We start from the raw sequence: 20,702 nt of genomic DNA on the forward strand, positions 1-20,702 counted from the left end.
AACAACTGGATGCTATTCTTCCTCCTCTTTTGCCTGGTTTATTTTAAGGGATCAGAGCTCTGGCTCTGGTGTAACACAACAAGAAAAGAGCAGCTTAGCAGATTTGACAAACAGACAGCTAATATTGTTCACCAGAGTATTATCTATGATAATTTTTAGCATATAAAAATAATGGGAAGGCTCTGGATTTAGGACTATTTTTTTTCCCTTCAGATGATGGAAACCACAGAGGAATCAGCATCCTGGAAAATAAAAATACAGCTGCTGGGCAAGCCCCCCCCTTTCCACTTTTTAAAATTTTAAGAAAAATAACAGTGAAGCACAGCTCCTGCACAGCAAGGGAAAGAGAGTGGCTGGCCTGCTATGGTTGTATGGATATCTGCAGGCAGGGATCTCTAGGAATCCAGGATCTCTTGCCATTACTCTTTACTTGGCTCAAATGTGTAAGAGCAGAACAAGTCTAGTAAAATGCCTGCCTCCCCAGGACACCAGAACAACCCTGAGGGGGGGAATAACTAAGACTTCACTTATGGGGGGTATATGAAGCCACATAAAAGGAATGCATCCTACTCTGCCATGTATGTTAAATTCTGCCACTGAGAGGTAATAGTGGGGTTCAAGACAGAAAACTGAACTCTGTAATAACCCAAAGAGAGTAAATTATTTAGGCAGAAACACTCCTGTAACAGTCACAACAGTTAAGTCTACCAATATATATGGATATTAAATTAAACTTCATTACATTGAAAATACCAAACTCTTTAATAATCTATTCTCATCAGACATATTATAGAGAATTAATTGTTGCCTAAACAAAACAGCGCTTGAAAATGCTGTGTATGTCTTTGGAAACACAGAAAGTACCAATTATCTATATTGTAGACATATTTTAAAAAAGCCCCTCACACTGCACATTTTCAGCAAAAAAAAAAAAAAAGGCCTTAATTTTACTTTTTATAAAAAGGAACAAAGGAAGTCATTTTCAGCATTCCACAATATTTCCCAAGTTTTCCATTGGAAAAACTGAAAAACTTACACTTTTCCATGGTGAACATTTGGAACAAGTGAAATGCTTTTAAGACAAGGGTTCACACTATAAAAGAAACTATTACATAGGTTTTTTGAAAAGCGTTTCCCCAAAATTCAATTTTTCTACTGGAAAAAACTGGAAAAAATCCTTGGGGAAAAAATGGGAAAAAACCTACTTTCCCATCAAATGTTTCTATTACCTTCACATCTCTAGGCCATGCAACACTGTCTTGAAAGCTATATTGCCATTACCTTTGGACTTGCAAGTTGTGAAATCCCTTGACATTTGTAGTGCAGCGTATCCTCAGCAGGGTTTAATGCTAGGGGCTTTCCGCACCGGGATCTTTGTAGCAAATTGGTTGCTGAATGAAAAATCGCCATTTAAAATAGTGGAATTCGTCGTTATGCATACCTGCCTTTGTAGTGGAATCCAGTTGCGTTTTGTAGCGTTTCCCACAGGCTTCCGGTCTCGGCAAAAATCGCTAGCCAGGAAGCGCTATTGCCAAGCTCGTCCCGCCCCTGGCCGTCAAGCAGCCAATGGGCGGCCGTTAGCATGCTCCCAAACAGCCCCTTTCCCTTTAAGAAAGTTTTTTTTTTAAAAAACAGACCCATTGCAACGAATCTGTGTTGATTCGTTGCAACGGAGAGACCCATCCAGCTGCCTGGTGTGTTTGAGCTGTCATTTCATCGTTGCCACGCTCCCTCCGAGTGAAAAAAAAATCCCCCCCCCTCTCACGGGCCCGATTTTCGGCTGAAAGTGTAAAAAATAAAGGGAAAATACATCAGCAAACGGGCTTTTCTGTTGTTTGTGCTTAGTGACTCTGGGGAGGGACTGAAGCCGGGGAAGCCTCTAAACAGAAAGAGGCTCGCTGGTGCGTTTATCCCCGCTCGGAGAAAAAAAAAATGGCGATCGCTTCGCCGGAAAATCAGAGGAGAGAGCCAGACTTTGTAGAAACCGCAACAATGTTAACGCACAGGTCTTTTTCGCTAGTGTTGCAGATTGGTTGCAGGAGTGTATCGCTTTCCGGAGGGTGAATCCACTTTTGGGGATTTCCGTGAAAGCGCTACAAGGAAGCGCTTTTTGCAGATCGGTTTCAGGTGTGTGGCAGATTGTCAACGACATTGTGCATAACGGCAAATCAGTAGCGTTTTCAATTGGCAACCATTGTGCGATTTTGAAGGCGTGCGAAAAGCCCCCTAGAGTTCACTCCAATCCAGCCATTTCCTTCAGGTGAACTGATCTCTGTAGTCTGGAGATCAGTTCTAGTTCCAGGAGAATTCCACATCCCATTTGAAGGTTGACAGCTCCACTGCTACTGCTTTAAGACAAACATACCTCTTTGTGTGTTTGTTGTCTCCCTTCTCTTTTTTTGCCATCAAGTTGCAGCTGAATTATGAAGATTCCTTAGGGTTTTCAAGACAAGAAAAATTCTATCAATTCTGACATTTTTCTAACATTTAGAAATTTTAGAGATGTTCTAACATTTTTAAATGTTGGATCTTCACTGTAAGATTGAAAGTTGACTGCAGCAGCCATTTTATGACAGCCATTTTGTGGTTGCGCCCATCACGCTGTGTCAGAATTTCAAAGGTGTCTTACTTGGCTCAAAGAGGTTGGGACCTTTGAACCAGGATGACAGGAAAACACTTGAAGGCTTCCAAGAGACAAGATAGAGGGGAGACCTTGGATTAAAGTAAGAACACATGAACCAGTATGAACACAATAAGACCACGGTTACATAAGGCTGGGGCTGTGTGTTCCGTAAGAAAAGGTTTTCACAAATACACACAAAGTTCATAGAAAACAGTCACCGTGTGGTGTCCCTGAGCCAGCAAGATTTATAAGAGAGTGTGCCTTTCCAAGTTCACACATGTGAGGCTCAGGTATATAGTTCAGCCGAAAGTGACAATGTGTTTTAAGAAGGCCCAATTTACTTTACAGGAATCTAATTTGAGGTATTAAATATAAGATATGCTGCACAAATACTCACCCCTGAAGACGCATATTTTGCGAGTGTGGTTTCTTCAAAGACTTTCCCAGTCACTTATACTGTGCCAACATGTGTTTACTAAAATATTTGCTTAGTGTCTTTCAATATTTCTCCCTTATCACCCCCAAGCAGATCCTTCATGCATATATTAAAAGCCTTCTGGACACACAATAGAAAAGTTGGAAGAGAAGTATTTATATTCATTACATTTATATTCATTACATAGACCAGAGTTTTCAGTATGTTGTTCTGCCTGTTTCCTGGCCATACTAGCTCTCAAAGTCAAATAATCTAGTCTTTCAACATACCCAAGCTCCTTAAATGCAGAATAAAAATGGAATTAACTGGTATGACTATAAGAACCTTGAAATAATTGTAGACATATTGGATAACTGTCAGTAGACATCAAAAACAGAAGATATGCATGTGGTGACCCAAAGCTAATTGTGTGTGGCTGGCCCAAGTTTGCTCAGCAAGTTTCTATAACAGAGTAGGGATCTGAATCTTAGTTTCTCAGATCGTAGTCTAACACAATAAGCACTACTCCAGCTCAGATGACTCACTGCTGCGAAATCAACAGAACTTGTGTTTCCTTCCAGAAGGAAATCAGGTCAGTGATCTACTACGCTTACCTCTGCACATTCTGAAAAGCTGCTTGCATAGTTTACTGTTGCTTGCCCATTTAAGCACATAAAGGTAAAGGTATACCCTGTGCAAGCACGGAGTCCTGTCTGATCCTTGGGGTGACGCCCTCTAGTGTTTTTTTGGCAGACTCAATACAGGGTGGTTTGCGATTCCCTTCCCCATTAAAGCACATAAACATGCCCAAATCACAGGAAAGAAACAAATGGTTCAATTTTGAGTGCGAAACTATGCACGGAGGGGATTTAAAAGAGACAGTACCCTATATTCATTATGGGAATTGTTGGACCTCCAAAAGAGAAATAAAAAATAATTCAGGATAAAAAATGAAATGTACAAGGGTTGGCACCTCCTTATTGCCTCTCCTAAGAATGATTTATCATGGTTTTGGAAAGCTGTCTATATGGCCATGAATCCAACTTGCCATCATGTATATCCACTCCCATGTGGATGAGATATTTTAAACAGCTGTTTTGCCCTGGTTACTCTTCCAACACTCAGATGGAGGACAGAATGCCAGAAGATATCCCTAATTGGACCCCTGTCCTGGAGAAACTATATGCAATAAGATCTGTTAAATGAGATCCAGCAAGGCCCCTGGGCCCAGAGAAGATCCTGACTGATCTTCTCAAACTAAACCCTTTGTGTTGGAGAATAATTCTAGCACGTGTTTTCTCGAATCATAGAATCATAGAGTTGGAAGGGGCCATACAGGCCATCTAGTCCAACCCCCTGCTCAATGCAGGATCAGCCCAAAGCATCCTAAGGCATCCAAGAAAAGTGTGTATCGAAGATTAATCATACAAGAGAAATCTTGTCTTATTTGGAAACACTGTATAATCATCCCATTTTTAAAAAAGGGCAATAGGCTTCATCTGGCCAATTAGCCTCTTATCATCGATTGAGAAATTATATGGTTACATTCTGCATCAAAGATTAATCAGTGGAAGGCTCAGGACTGATAAGATCCTGGGCTGGGAAGAAACTGGCTTTAGGAGAAGCTTTTCCACCACTGATCATTGTTTAATATTCTTTCTTCTATCAGAAAAATACAAAACTAGTCCTGGTGTAACATTTTACATGGCCTTTATGGATCTTAAGAGAGCATTCAGTTCAGTTTGTCAAGCTATGGGAGAAACTGGTGGGCCTATCCACTGATAAAAGACTATTATAGCTAATGAAGACCCTATACATTAGTATTACTGCCAAGTCTGCAGTGGTGGTGAGGAGCAAATTTCAGAGAACTTCACTATCGACAGAGAGCTGAGGCAAGGTTGCCTACTCACTCCTCTTCTGTTTAAATTTATATCTCCACTGGTCACTTGGAAAATTGTCTATTTGACAACATTTTTGACAACATAATTAACAACCTTGTCTAAGACACCCAGATGGCCTACTCGGTGACGTCCATGAACATGGCAGAGATGAATTGTTGGGAACAGATCCATTTAAAAACAAGAATGTAGTCTTTGATGTAACTAATATGCCAGGAAATGAGTATGCTCATACTTCAGGAAAAGTTTACATACCAGAGTTCCAGTATTCTCAAATAAACCATAATGAGCAGCAATTGTTACATACACACCAACCTCTAGTATTCTGCAGAATGTGAAGTACTACATTCTTTAAACACTTGCCTGGTTGAAGACAGAGGGCACTATTGCAAGTAGTAATCAGTGAAGAAGCACAATATATTGCATATTTCCTCACTATTCCTATAGTATTTTTACTTCCATCATATATGAGAAATATGTTGCTAGTGCTGCCAAGGTAGCAAACTGAGGCTGGCTGCACTCATCCATCAGAGACCCAAATCCAGCTTTGTTACATTCAGTGAAACAATTCCCAACGATGCTGAAACACTGATTCTTCTGGTTGCTGAAATAGGGGTTTACAAAGTCTCTGTATTTAGGGCTGTTAGTGGATGGAGATCTCCCACTATTATAAGTGATCTCCATATGACAGAGATCAATTCACATGGAGAAAATGACCACTGTCTATGACATTGTATCCCATGGAAATCCTTCCCCTTCCCAAATCTTCCCCTCCTCAGGTTTCATCTCCCAAATCTCCAGGTGTTTCCAAGTCCAGAGATGGCAACTCTATCTGTACTTGCTTGGAAGTCCACTCTGTCTCTCTTTGCAGTGTTCAGTTTGGAGACTGATTTTCCTACACACAACACACTCTAAGCTCTTGTACTGTAAAAAACTATCTTCACTCGGGGTGCAAATGCTTCAAATAGCCAAAGAGAACAGAAATCCATGCAATGGTTTTTCTACTTATCATATTTTGCCCCCTTCAGACTCTCATGAAGAATTCCTGGGCAGAATAACTGGGATTTTATTCTCATTAATTTCAAGGCAGCATGCCAGGAAGAAAAAAGGTGATTTACACAGAGCCACCTAGTGAGGTCATCTGTAATTTTGGCTTGGGGTGTTAAAAATGTATAAATAAAATAAAGACAAGTAAAGTGGGACATGTTCTTAATGTGTTTCATCAAATTATAATTTTGTGCAAATATCGAGTCATGATTCCAAACTGCATTTACAGTCTGCATTTCAATAACCCTCAAAATGTCCCTGTCAGTCAAACCTTTAGTCAGAGCTCCTCTTTCCTTCTTGTTATCAGAACCCCACATCCTTTGTCTTGCCTGCTGGTCATCTCCAGGTTGGGCATCTTGACCAAGAGGGCCACAGTCCTGTCTCTTTTCATTCTCTTCCTCCAAATTAGTTAGTTGCCTTCAGTAAGCCTATCCAGTAGATAGTTATGCTGAATGTTTCGGGAAACTGCCATTTTCTGTTTCTTCCTCTCATTGCCTATCAAACTATCTGTCTTGCATATCATAGCATGAATGTTTACACTGGGCACATAACCTTGTTGGCAGAGTTTAAATATGCGAAGGTGAGCAGCACCAGATGCTTAATGAATAAATCACTTTCATGAGAATTGAAACAACTTTGTAAGGAAAGAGTCCTAGCAGTTTGATTAACTGTTGTTCTTTATCTGAAGGCAACCAGAGGAAGTCTGCTCAAAGCAGCAGGAGGTCTTCAACTGAGCCAATCAGGAGGTGTTTAAAAAACAAAAACGGAAGTTCCTGGTAATCACACATGACCCCCAATGCCCTGTTGTATATTCTTCATATATGGTGTTGAATCATGCACACTACAGATCTTGCATATTGCGACACTTACATCTGCAAAGATCTTTTTGGATAGCTCTGAATAAGTATGGAATTATGGCTCCTGGGAACAGAATTTGTTCTTTAGGACTGGAAAGACAGCCAACTCAGAGACCTTCACTCTACTCTGAGAGCTGTCATTCCAGTGATAAAGCACTCATTCTGTTCCCAAGGGCTGTCATTCCAGACTTGGAGAAGCAAAACAAAACGAACAACAACAAAAAAGTATCACCCCATGTAATATCCTTAATGCTCTTATTTCAATAAAGTTTCTAGCTCTTATTACCACTGAAAGGTCAGAGAGTTGGTCAAACAACACTTCCAGATATTAAGAAATTTCTTTAATTGCCCGGCATAAGTTTCGTGTGTTTTTCCATGACTGGAAATCCCATAGTGCATTATGGAAAATAAGAGATACTGTATATGATGATGGGCATTATGGACTTCAGATGTTCTTGATAAAGAATTTGTCTTATCTATTATTAAACAAAACAAAACAAAACTACACTGCAGCTAGTAGCTAATCTCAGATAAATCATTCTCTAAAACTACAGGAGTAATCCAATCAGTAGCCAGCCCTATTCCATAATTTCCAGACCTTTTAAATCACCAGCCATTTAGTAACTTCTCCTACTCTGGAGCAGCAATTTAGCAAACTGTTGAAAATGTGGATCATATTTATCTAGCTAAATCTTGGATGAAGTACTTGCTTATTTGCACCACATTTACCTCACTGGTCTTGTGAAAAGTCCAGGTATGGTAAATTTATGAACCCTTGTATTTGTATCTTTTTATGTGTAATGATGATGATTTATTGGCATTGACAGTATTTTATTATCTACCTATAAATTGTTATTTCTGATCTGTAATTTATTAATAAAGGAAAAAAAGCATAAAATGTAATAAAGAATGTTGTCAATAAACCTCCCTGCTCTCACACACATGCTTGGGCAGCAATGGTTCAGTATATTTGTTGAAACCATTTGGCAACGCTAGTTGCTTTGGACTGATGCTGAATAAAAATGAATGGAGGCTTTGAACAGACAGTGCGCTATTGCACTGGGGCTTTGCGAGCCACAGAATTCCTTCACCTGAGAGAAAGTCCCTGACTGGTCATATTCCTCTTCCCCTCTTGCCTCTTCTTTGGAAAGACAAAAATTGCCATCCTCCAGGCAAACCCAGGAGAACTCTTGGAATTACAATTGATCTGACGACAGAAATCAGTTCCCCTGGAGACAATGGCTGCTTTGGAGGGTGGATACCCTCTACACCGATACCCTACTGAGGTCTCTCCCCTCCCCTGTTCTGGCTTCCTGAATTTCCAGGAATTTCACAGCCTGGAGCTGGCAGCTCTAGCCCAAGCATGGCTAATAGATTCTCAGGGTCACAGAAGGAGCCATAAGGCCTGCTCACTGCCCAGTGAACTAATGCTCTGAGTCTGCTGAAAAAGGAAGAAAAGCACTCTGTCTTGGGAAGATAGAAGTTTCCTCCAGAGTTGAGTCAAATGCAGAGGCAAGGCTCAGTTACAGGGCTGACTGCACATTCACTCTAAAAATGGGATGTGCCAAAAGCAGAGCTCTGAGAGATCCCTGTGGTTGCTGGCATTTCTCCTGAGCGTTCTTCCCTAAACACAAGAGATGCTTTTATATTAGAGGGAAGATGGCAGTGGAAAGAATTGACTCCAAAATCTCTGTTAAATTAAATGGGGGTTCTTCTGAAGTAACTATTAATTTTAAATATTTATATGCTGCCCTTCTTTTGGCCATATCAAGACCCAAGCCAGGTAACAATATAAAATGATTTGATAAAAAGTAAACATTAAAAGCCTCTTGTGGCGCCACAAGAGCGTCTTGTGGCGCAGAGAGGTAAGGCAGCAGATATGCTGTCTGAAGCTCTGCCCATGAGGCTGGGACTTCAATCCCAGCAGCCGGCTCAAGGTCGATTCAGCCTTCCATCCTTCTGAGGTCGGTAAAATGAGTACCCAGCTTGCTGGGGGGTAAACGGTCATGACTGGGGAAGGCACTGGCAAACCACCCCGTATTGAGTCTGCCATGAAAACGCTAGAGGGCATCACCCATTGAGAGGCTCGACACCAGCAGTCATTCATCACCCATTTATTTTCTCCGCAGCCTGATCGGACTTATGCAAGTACTGGCTGCTGCAGATTGCAAGGGGTTCCGTGGGACTATCTCATGCCAAAGGCCCAAAGCCCTTGGCCCTCATGGAAGCATGAAAATATACTGTTTGGCCAAAGGCCTGTCCAGAGGGGTGGGTGCTTGTGTGCATAAACATAGAGCTTCTCTTGGGCGATCCACCCACCGCTCCATGCAAAGTTGGTGGTTTGGCAGAGGAAAATGAGGAAGGGGCTTTCATGGATCCTCTCCCCCATGAAAAGTCACCAGTGTTGGAGAATGGGGCAGGCTCATCCTGGAAGCACCCCTCTCCATGCATGCTTACTCGAGCATAGGCCCTACCAAATTCATTGGGGCCTGACCTGAACAAAGTTATTGTATAGAGGATGTAGCCATTTAAAAATGATCCACTGAGTATGCCTCTGGAGCTGTGTATGTGAAGTAAAGGAATTCAGGGAGAAGCCAAGCAGAGGAACTGTCCAAAGATGGGAAGACAGGCAACCAATAAGGGGTGAAACATGTACTCTAGAAACAACTGTCAGTTGCAGTACTCTAATGGGGATTGAGCAGCCTCCTTGAGGCTGCTGAAATGCTGCAACACTTCAGCACATGCACAACTTTTCCACCCAGAAAAAACCCTGGGAAGTTAATCTACAATATGAATGTGAATAGATGGAACTAGGAAAAGGGGAAAAAGCTATTGTGAACTGATCGCACTGAGAGTGCGATCACTGGAATGGAAATGGCATCCAAACTCAAAAGGCGGCTGCATTCTGGAAAATGCTTCTGTCTTACAAACTCATTGCCAAAGCAGAGCATGTCTTAGACTGGTCCTTCCCAAGTGTTGGAAGGTTCCTTTGACTGCCTGTACACACTTACTTGTGGTCCTCACTCACTTGGAGTTCTTTTGGTGGCATCTTATTTTACCTCTTTTTATGAATTCTCCACTCCCTACCCTTCTGTTGTTTGCAGCCGTTAATTGAAATCCATTGACCTTATAGATGTACCCTGTATGTATAAGATAAAGTGAGCTCTCACTCATGTTTATGCTGGAATGCAGGAAGTGGAGCCAGATATGCCTCTTTCCTGACTTTATAAAAAAATGTAGAAAGGAAAAAGGGGAAAAAAGGAAAGCTCAAGCAGGAAGAACGGGAGAGTAGTAAAGAAGATGGAAAACCTGAGGGGAGAATGACACCACAAATATGGCTGCTCAACAATCCCCCAGTGCCTGTGACTACTCTTGCAGCTGAGGCAAACACTTTCATATGAATGCAAACAGCCAATAACAAGCTATACCTTACAATGGTCCCACTGATTGTCTATAAATCTCTGTGGTACCAGGGGAGGTAGTGATGGGCACCACATTGGGCAACCCTGCTCTGAGGTGCCACTGGGGCTCTGTTGAATTATTCTGCACTATGTTATCCATGCAGATGTCCATGTGTTCATGAAACATATATGTAAAAGGTAAAGGTAAAGGTATCCCCTGTGCAAGCACCGGGTCATTTCTGACCCTTGGGGTGACACCCTCCAACGCTTTCATGGCAGACTCAATATGGGGTGGTTTGCCAGTGCCTTCCCCAGTCATTACCATTCCCCCCCCCAGCAATCTGGGTACTCATTTCACCCACTTCGGAAGGATGGAAGGCTGAGTCAACCTTGAGCCGGCTGCTGGGATTGAACTCCCAGCCTTATGGGCAGAGCTTTCAGACTGCACGTCTGCTGCCTTACCACTCTGCGCCACAAGAGGCTCTTGTGTAAATACTAGTAAATGATCTAGTAAATATTGAAGGTGAATGATATGTAAAGATATCTTTTATTATTATTATCATCAGCAGCAGCAGCAGCTGTTTTTATTTCTTGACATAACTATCCTGTATTTCCTTGTTCAATCATGCAAGCAACCAATCTAATGGATCTACGGCTGGCTGCTTCTCAAGTTTAGTGGCCCTACCAAATACATCTAGTGTATGTCACAAGGAATAATAAATTTAGAATGCTCAGAAAGTCTGCTGTTCGACTTCTAACAGAACATTTATCGCATCACGATTTGAAGCTGGTAGGCCTTTAGATATTTTGTTTTTTTAAAAAATTCAGCACCACAAAGGAGGATGTTCAAAGCAGATATCATTTTGAACGGCTTGGGATTCTATGAACCTCTCATCCAAATATTAGTTCACTGGCTTGCAGAACTGCCACAGTAGCCATTTGCCAAATATAATCATTTCCATATGAAAGAGTTTTATTTAAGTCCCTTCTAAATCTATTAGTAAATATTCATTTTGCAGGGAATCTGGAAACTGGCAAAACAATTATAACATGGCAAAGCTCAGATACTGTGCTCATACTACCCTACAGCTTGGAAATCCTACAGTTTGCATGCTGATGAAATGTCTAAAAATGTGAGCAATGCAATTTCTTAAGGCTCACACATTTACTGTGAAATTTCTTTTCCTCAACAGCTGGTGCTTTGCAGGAGTCCGTAGGTCCACAGAGAACCATCTATTCCCACAACTTCTCAGAATACTGGCGCAGAACCAGATATCATATGCTTCAGCCAAGATGAAGAGAGTTTATTATGATGCTGAGCAAACAGTTCTTAACAAATACATTATTCAGTGAATGAACCGTATTTCCTGATGTAGATTGAAATTTCCAGCTATCTGACACTTCAGCTTGTTCACAGTCCTGACGGTCAATAATTCATGGTCTGCTGAATTCGGATTTGTTACAGACAAAAAGAGTCTCTCTCTTTCCACATCCAGCACAGGAGTGTAGCAGAGCAAACTTCAGGAAGTGAATATCAGGTCAACAGAATAGCCTATAAATAAGGTTGCCATGTTCCCCCACAGCCCCCATCTGGGATTGGATGGGTCAGGTAACCAGATTCAGGTTGGAAATGCCTGGAGATTTGGGGATGGAGCCTGGGGATGACAGAGACCACAGTGGGCTCCAATGCCATAGAGTCCACCCTCCAAAGCAGCCTTTCTCAACTTTTTTACCATTGAGAACCCCCTGAAATGTTCTACAGGCTTCAAGAAACCACAGAAGTGGTGCAATGGTGCAGAATATGGTTAGGAAGCATAGCTGGGTACATGTCCACCTGAGGCCCCTCCCCTTCCCCCCTCCAGGCCCATCATTAGCCATTTTGGGAGGAAGGGGGTCAACAACCATATATCGTCATATCACCCAATAAATGTTTAACAATTTAAAAATTAACTCCCCCCATTTGGGAAACCCTTCCTGGGCTGTCAAGACACCCCAGGCTTTCACAAAACCCTGGCTGAGAAAGCCTGCTCCAAAGCATCTATTTTCTCCAGGGGAACTGATCTTTGTAGTCTGGAGATGAGCTGTAATTCTGGGATACCCCCAGGTCCTGCCTTGAGGATGGCATCCCAACCTATAAACCAAAGAGAATACTTGTGCTGGCTCAAGTGCTCTAACACACACAAAAGGCTTTCTCTTCTGGGAAAGCTATCCAAAAAGCAAGTAAAACTGCAGGCAGTCCCAGAATCTTTTGTTTCCCATGTCTTAAAACCAATAGGCTGTTCAATCAAAACAAACAAACAATATATATATTGCTGTTCAATATTTATTAAAAACAAAGGATGTTTGAATTGCAGCAATTACATCTAATGTTATACCAAAATCCTGGTCTGGTAACAGAGTCATTAAATGTTAGGCAGACTCTTGTTCAGATGACAATCTGTAGATTTTCTTCTCAGATCCACATACACAGAAAAGGAAAAAATGTGCAATAGTTTCTCCTGAAGACCTATCAGAGCTGTAAAGAATGGACGGTATAAAAATCCAAATAAACAAATAAACAAACAAATCACTACACCCCCTTACTTTGCCTGCAAACTGTTCATGTCAGACACCAAGTGGAAGTAAATTCATTCTTGCAAGAAAAAAAATCTCCAACAGCATAGTACTTTACTATTATAAATATAATATAGTAGCTGGTATTGATCAAAATATGAATATCCAAGCTGCATAAGCAATCATATGCACTGCTTCCCTTCTTGAACATGGTGCCAATTCTTCCACCACTAGGTGGCTGCTAACCTAACTATAAGCACCAGCATCCCATAAGGCCAGAAGAGCCACAATCCAAACCAAATGAGTTCTGTTTATCTATGAGGAGGTGAACCCATCCAGATTTAAAGGAATCTAATACTGACAGTGAAACTAGTGATCCCTTGCTCTCTAGATTAATTGCAAATCAATATTTAATAACCATTAGCCCAGCTACAAGAGAAATTGACTTCTGTCCAGTTTCCATTAGCAAGGAAGATGAGGCGATATATTTTAAGACATGCTAAAACAGATCTAAGGAAGTTTGTCTGGATTGTATCTGGGCATGTACCCAGGCTACCAGGCTACTCCAGAATAGCATGCAAAAACAGGGAGGTTATTTTTGCCCAAAAAGCATCCAAAGCTGCAGCAACGAATTGATCACCTGTGGTTAAATAAATTCCTGAAAATTACCACTGTATTATTGGCTTTCATAGATTTCTCTTTAGCACGCAGAGCCCAAGAGAGTTAGCACTGGAATGTAACTCCCAGATATTTATAAAATTGGACTTTTTCCATAATCTGACCTGAGATTTTCCAGCATAATAATTTCAGTTTACAAGATCTAGCAAAAACTAAAACCTTGGATTTAAAAAAGAATTAATTGCCAGATGTTCATCAGCATGATACTGAATAAAGATCTCAGTTGATCAATGCAGTGCCACCCTGGTTATTGATTTCAAAGCCACATACTCTGTATATAACATGACCAGGATCAAATGAGTCCCTAGTTGTGGGGGGTACAAAAACAGCACATTAAGTCTAGAGGAAAAATCATTAATGTAAAGATTAAACAAGTAGGAGCAAGGACACAACCTTGTCTTACACCCCTCTGGATCTCTATGGGAGCAGATAAACAGTCATTTACACCATATCAGACTCTAATCAATATTAACAACAACTAATCCAAAATGTAAACTAAGGGGTATATTTGTCCTGCAGAGTCTCTCCCAAATTCTATCCTGAAGAACTATATGGAATGCAGATTTTAAGTCTGCCTCCTGCTTGAAGACTGCCAATGAAGGGGAGCTCACAACATTTCTAGGCAGCCAGTTCTACTACTCAACTATTTTTACAATTTAAAAAATTCCCTAGTATCTAGCCAATACCTTTGAACTCATAAAATAAACCTTAGTGCAAGTCCTAACCTCTGCTGCCAACAAGAACAGCCCTCTTCTAAATGACAACCTTTCAAACACTGAAAGAGAGCAATTATGTCTCCCCTCAATTGCTTCTTCCCTGTCTGAATATTCCCAAGTTCCTCAGCCTTTCCACATAGGGCTTGATCTCCAGGCCCATGATCATTCTCATCACTCTGTCCTGAGTGACTAAGTAAACACAGCACCAGTTAGCCCCAATCCAAGGTCAAAAACACAATCTAGGGTCAGGGTAGGCAGATGTCAGAAGCATGGTCAGAACACAGTCCAACATCAGGGCAGGCAGAAGTTAGGAGAGTAGTCAAAGTCCCACTCCAAAAGTCAGAAATCAGTTAAATTACGCTTACAGCTTCAAGTCCAAAGGGACATCCTAAAGCAGAGTTCCGGAGCACAGGCCAGAGTCCAGGGAGCCAAACAGTAATACAAATGGCAAAATCAGAAACTAACAAGAACATGACTTCCACACAGCCACTCCCTTATTTGCTGCTATTATACATCAGGCTAAATACCTGTTAGCCACTTCAACCCTCTTCCTTCAACCACTCATTCTCCTGGCTAATGTGGAGTCTGTGTTGTGCTGCCAATCTGGCACTGTGCCTTCTGTCTTGCAGCTCCTACCTGTTCTTCCTTCTACACTGTGCTGTTGGATGTCTGGCTCTGCCATGGATGACATCACTAATCACTTTAAATGGACAAATTCTGATTTCTACTAGTCTGGTAGGGTGGGAGTGCCCTATCTACCAAGATGTTGTGGAGCAACTTTCAGGAGCCCCTGTCAAAATTCTGGAGATGTCTGTTTTCTGTTCTTCAAAACCTGCCTTTGGAGATTTGGGGAGGGGCTGCAGACACAGGAGATACCTGCCTTGTTTCCAATGTCTAGCTGATGGGGGGGGGGTCTGGCCAAGTGAGGTTTTCCTGAGAGTTATGGTATCACGGGCTTGTTCCTGAACTATTCCAATGACTCCTGTAAGACGGCTCTCTTCTTCCGAAGTGGACAAGTTGCTGGGGTCGGTCAGGGCGACCACCTGCCCCCTTGATCCCTGTCCCTCTTGGCTTCTCAAGGGGAGCGGAGAGGGGATAGGAGGCCAACTCAGGGATATTATCAACCTTTCCCTGAGTTCCGGGGAATTCCCCGAGCGGCTGAAGGAGGCAGTGGTTCGCCCTCTCCTGAAAAAATCAACGCTGGACCCGCAGGACCCTGCCAACTACCGTTTGAGCAGAGTCGCCTGAAACTCAACCCCTCCAAGACGGAGGTCCTGTGGCTGGGAAGTAGGGGGCGGGAACAGGAAGCGCATTTACCCACCCTGGCAGGGGCGCATCTTACCATCGCGTCCCAGGCCAGAAACTTGGGTGTGACCATTGATGCCTCCCTGACTATGGAGGCGCAGGTCAGGAAAGTAGCCGGCCAGGCATTTTTCCATCTTCGCCAAGCCCGGCTACTAGCGCCCTACCTGTCCCCTGAACACCTGGCCACTGTGATCCATGCAACGGTCACCTCCAGATTAGATTTCTGTAACTCGCTCTACGCGGGCCTATCCCTGTCTCTGATCCGGAAACTCCAGCTGGTACAAAATGCAGCCGCTAGGGTCCTCACCGGCACACCTTGGAGGGCCCACATCCAGCCTGTGCTGAGGCAGCTGCACTGGTTACCAATTGCTGTCCGGATCCGGTTCAAGGTTCTGGTTCTAACCTTTAAGGCTTTACGCGGGCTGGGACCCACATACCTGAGGGACCGCCTAGTGCCCTATGCCCCCCGCAGGGCTCTGCGCTCTGCGAGTGAGAATCTTCTGGTCGTTCCCGGCCCTAGGGAAGCACGCCTAGCCTCGACCAGGGCCAGGGCCTTTTCGGTCCTGGCCCCCACCTGGTGGAATGAGCTCCCGGGTGAGCTGCGGGCCCTGCGGGACCCTTTAACATTCCGCAGGGCCTGCAAGACGGAGCTCTTCCGCCAGGTCTATGGTTGAGGCTGGGGCTGCCGGGGTACATCGACTGCTCTCCCCCGGGCTTCTTGAACATCGTTGACCTCCTTCTCCTCCACCCCCCCCTTTTTTAGGAATGGGGGTAGGAAGGGGATCTTATTATTGTGCTGCCATGTTGTGACATTTTAAAGTCTTTTAATGGGAGTTTTAATGGGTTTTTTAAGATATTGTAACCCGCCGCGAGCCATTTGGGAGTGGCGGGAAATAAATCGAAATAATAATAATAATAATAATAATAATAATAATAACTGCAGGTGTCTTTTCCAGAGAGAACTCAGGGGAGCCTTTTTTTGGAGGGAGTCCATAACAGAAATAAAGATGTTGTTTAGAACAATATAACCATTGTCACAGGGACCCCAGAAAGGTAATCCACACCCCCAATCATAGGGTGACAGGTTATGATTCCCTGTTTATTTGGTGTATGTAGTTTGGAGAGGGACCATTCTATACACTTGCGAACCTGTGTCTAATATTTCCCCCCAAAATCCTGGCTTTACCTTAGTTAGGACTGTTGGGTTTGTGGTGCCATAGTGGCACTGGTTCTGTGGGGCACATTGCACTAGTTCTGCTGAGCTTTAAAAATGTTCCCCACCTTCAATTTCTACTGAGGGATTGTCTTAATCCATTGGAAACAATAGTAGATGAGGGCACATTATTTGGGGGGGGGGTGCATAACTCAGCCCTCATAAATCCAATACTCATCAAATGTGGAGGGCAGGTAAAGGACAGTAAGCTAGAGATCCCCAGTGACTTTGGTGTCTCTAGCATGCTGGGGTTAGGGGTTCTACCACATCACAAACTTCACAAACTGAATCAGTTTGTCTAGTATAAAAAAGTTCATGGCAGTCCATGGTTAATGAACTATACCACAAATCACAAACTGAATGCATTTTTCTGGCTTTCTGCCCATATATACCTGTAATCCTATGCAAAAAATTGCAATAGAAGTTAATTTAAAAACTTATTAAAATGTGTACAATTTTTTCACTCAAATGTTTATTTATTTATTTATTCAATTTATATACCACCCCTCACTGTGGCACCTATATGGCGGTTTCATAAAGAAATTGCAACTCAATTTTTCTATTAAATATTGTTATCACTGGAGACAAATTGCCTGCCTTTCATGTAAAAAAAGATGAGGCAATCACCTTTGTTGCTTTCGCAGCTTTGGAGTATGGATCTCTAAGATGATATAGTCAATTCATACTTGCATGAAAAATTATCCTTAAATACATAAATTTGATGATGTACATAATCATCATAAATTTAAATAATTGCTAAATTAATTTTCCCAACTATATACCAATTCAAAACACTCCAAGACCTATATTTGGAGAAATCTCTCACCACAGATATAGTATGACCAGCCCTTCTTTGCAATAGACAGAAAAGATCTTCATAAGGAAACGTGTCCCTACAATTCTTGGTAGGAAGATGTTGTCATTGGCATAGAGAACAACAAAAGAGGGAACAAAATAGACCAACCTGTTATACAGGCTAGGAACCAAAAGGTTTGAGCAGCAGAGGAATATATATTCTATATTAAAATGCAAATATTTATTATAATTTGTGTGCACATATACAATTTTAAAATATCAACATTGGTCAGGCACTATTGCATAAATTCCAAAACATACTATAAAGGTAAAGGTATCCCCTGTGCAAGCACCGAGTCATGTCTGACCCTTGGGGTCACGCCCTCTAGCGTTTTCATGGCAGACTCAATACCGGGTCGTTTGCCAGAGCCTTCCCCAGTCATTACCGTTACTGACATATAGATAAATGACAAATTTCAACCCCTCTTAGGGTCTTCTTCAGTGGTCTAATATTTAAATACACTCATGTGATGTAATAATGCGGACTATAAGGAGGTTAAAAATATAAATGAAGAGGCTCCCACACTTTTAAAATGTGTCCAAATATCTCCCACTTGTAGCCTCCCAGTTATTCTTTAAAATTCCATCCTTATTGAGGCCCTCTCTCAGCCTGAGTGCATTCTCATGTGCCTCACAGAACACAGTGAAAACAGCATAGCACAACACAGAGAACAAAATGGATGCTAGCATGGGGTAATGAAATAATTGTTTGGTCAACTGTTGTGCCATGTCTTGAAGATACAAACTGAACAGAAAGGGAGCCTAACCCCTTTCTGCAAAGCAAAAAGATTAGTTGAGATTAGTTAAATGTCCTTCAGCACCACACCATTCCTGTCCAAAAGAGAGCTCATATAGAGTTCATATCAACCATAATAGTCCATCACCTATTGAAAACCTTCTCAAAGCCGCTTTGAGACTCCTTCAGGCAGTGAAAAGCAGGGTATGAAAACCAACTCTTCCTCTTCCTCCTCTTCTTCTTGCCATAATCTCTATTCTATCAAAAACTGTCTGAAAGTAAAAAAAAAAGAAAAAAGAAAAGAAAGGGCTCCATACCCACCTGAGACAGATGAGTATTTTGATCCCATGATGCAATACCATACAATGATCAAGAGTAGCCTTCCTTCTCACAAACTCTAGCCAGCTCATGCTCAGTTATCTTTTCAGATCAGACCCAATCCTTCAGTCAAAATAACAAAAATGCAGCATAAACTTTCCCTACTGCAGACAACAAACTGATAGGGTGATAATTACTAAGATCATTTTATGGCCCTTTTTATTAATAGGAACTATAATATAAATAGGAACTGTAATTTCCTTTTTCCAAGAATGGGGGATTTTAAAGGTAAAGGTAAAGGTATCCCCTGTGCAAGCACCGAGTCATGTCTGACCCTCTAGCGTTTTCATGGCAGACTCAATACGGGGTGGTTTGCCAGTGCCTTCCCCAGTCATTACCGTTTACCCCCCAGCAAGCTGGGTACTCATTTTACCGACCTCGGAAGGATGGAAGGCTGAGTCGACCTTGAGCCAGCTGCTGGGATTGAACTCCCAACCTCATGGGCAGAGCTTTCAGACGGCTGCCTTTCCACTCTGCGCCACAAGAGGCTCTTTACCTGACAGTAAATACAGAAGCTAGTAATGTATACCACCAATGCATATTATTTTGAAATAATTCAGTTGGAATTATATCAGTCCCAGGGGCCTTGCCAGATTTCACTTCTTTTATTATTATTTTGAAGTTCTTCACTCAAGACTTCTGGCCGTGAAGGTAACTGATCAGTCATCTCAGGCTGACTAGCAGCATTATACAATCACATAACCGGGGGGGGGGGGGGGGTGAGAAGTAATCTTCCCATTTTTGGGGTTCTGTTACAAAGGACAGTATTATTCCTGAGTTTCATAGATGATGTCACCACATCCCAAATCCTTTCCGAATTACCACTGTTTAAAACATCTACCATCTTTTAAAAGTTGCATGACATGTTTTCTCTTTTAACAGGTTCTTATAATTTATGTTTCAATCTAATGTTTTGATCTAAACAACTTATCAAAATAATATGATCCCAAAATACAAATGATATTTCTTTTGCAATAACTTGTTCCTATTCCTACATTCATTATCATATCAATTCCGTTTATTTGTGATTCTCTTAAAAAAAATAGGTTTAATGGGACCCATACAACTCATGCAAGGAGTGTTGTATTTCACAGGATTTGAGATGTCAACCAACTTTCCCTTACAAATCAGTGTTCTATCAGATAGGCTTTCTCCAGTTCCCTTCCAGACAGATCTGACAGTTGTGTTGCTACATCAACGAAATAAAACTGTTCTCAGTTATAAGTGAAATACGAAGGTGGTCACTACTTAAACAACTTCCTCTGACTGGAAAAATTGGAGAGTACTTTGTGTGCCCCCATTCCCTTCAGCTTTCTCTTGAAAACTGCAGATTAAGCCTTAATGCTTGTAATGATGTTCATGACCATGTTAGTTTCCACATGTAGGTTTGGTGAGTTATGGCATCCAGTCAGCAACATCTATAATCTTAGCTTCTGTCAAGAAGCTTGGGATAGGGGTTCAAGCCTGGACAGCTTATGTTCCATACCCCTCACTAGAGAGTCCCTGATGACTAACGCTTTCCTTCCAATGCCTTTTATTCGTATCCCCATACCTTCCTTCTTCTGTCTTTCTTGCCCCCATGGCTCTTCCTCTGCCAGTGTTTCCATCTCTATCACCAACGAAAGCGCCTGATTTCCAAGTGCCATCTCATTTGATGCCTTCGGGTTCGTTCTGTAGTGCTCAGAGGAAGCCACTCTGTTGTCCGTTTGACTGCTCTCCCCATCCCTATGCAGGGCCTTCTGGCTTCTGTTAATTAAGCCCATTATCTCATGAAGCAATTCTTTCCTCCAGGCTCCAAACCTTATTTTCTAAGAGTCCTAGCAGTTTACACTTCTGACAACTGAAATCCATTTATTCCTTAGGGAAGAAAACAAACATGATGCACTCTCTGCAGGTGACTGGAAATGGGCCTTGAGCATTCATCCTCACCTTTCAAATGGCTTCCTTTTCCCTAGAATTTTCTTCATGTGATGATAGATAGAATGTACAGGCCTAAATTAATGTCTGCCAAAGGAATGTAAAAAAAA

General features: G+C 42.1%; 1 protein-coding gene across 3 annotated transcripts in view; it reads right to left on the reverse strand.

Moving 5' to 3' along the window:
• SEMA3E (semaphorin 3E) overlaps positions 1 to 20,702 on the reverse strand; it is a 136,702-nt gene that overhangs the window by 101,104 nt on the left and 14,896 nt on the right. The window contains exon 1 of one of the 3 annotated variants that reach the window (XM_077337857.1): positions 14,554 to 14,571. The exons of the other annotated variants lie outside the window; for them this stretch is intronic. The gene's annotated coding sequence lies outside the window, so the exon portion shown is untranslated. Of the gene's footprint in view, positions 1 to 14,553; positions 14,572 to 20,702 lie in introns of those variants that run through there. 3 annotated transcript variants of the gene reach the window in all.

This window comes from Paroedura picta, chromosome 5 (genome assembly GCF_049243985.1).
Source record: "Paroedura picta isolate Pp20150507F chromosome 5, Ppicta_v3.0, whole genome shotgun sequence".
NCBI lineage: Eukaryota > Metazoa > Chordata > Lepidosauria > Squamata > Gekkonidae > Paroedura > Paroedura picta.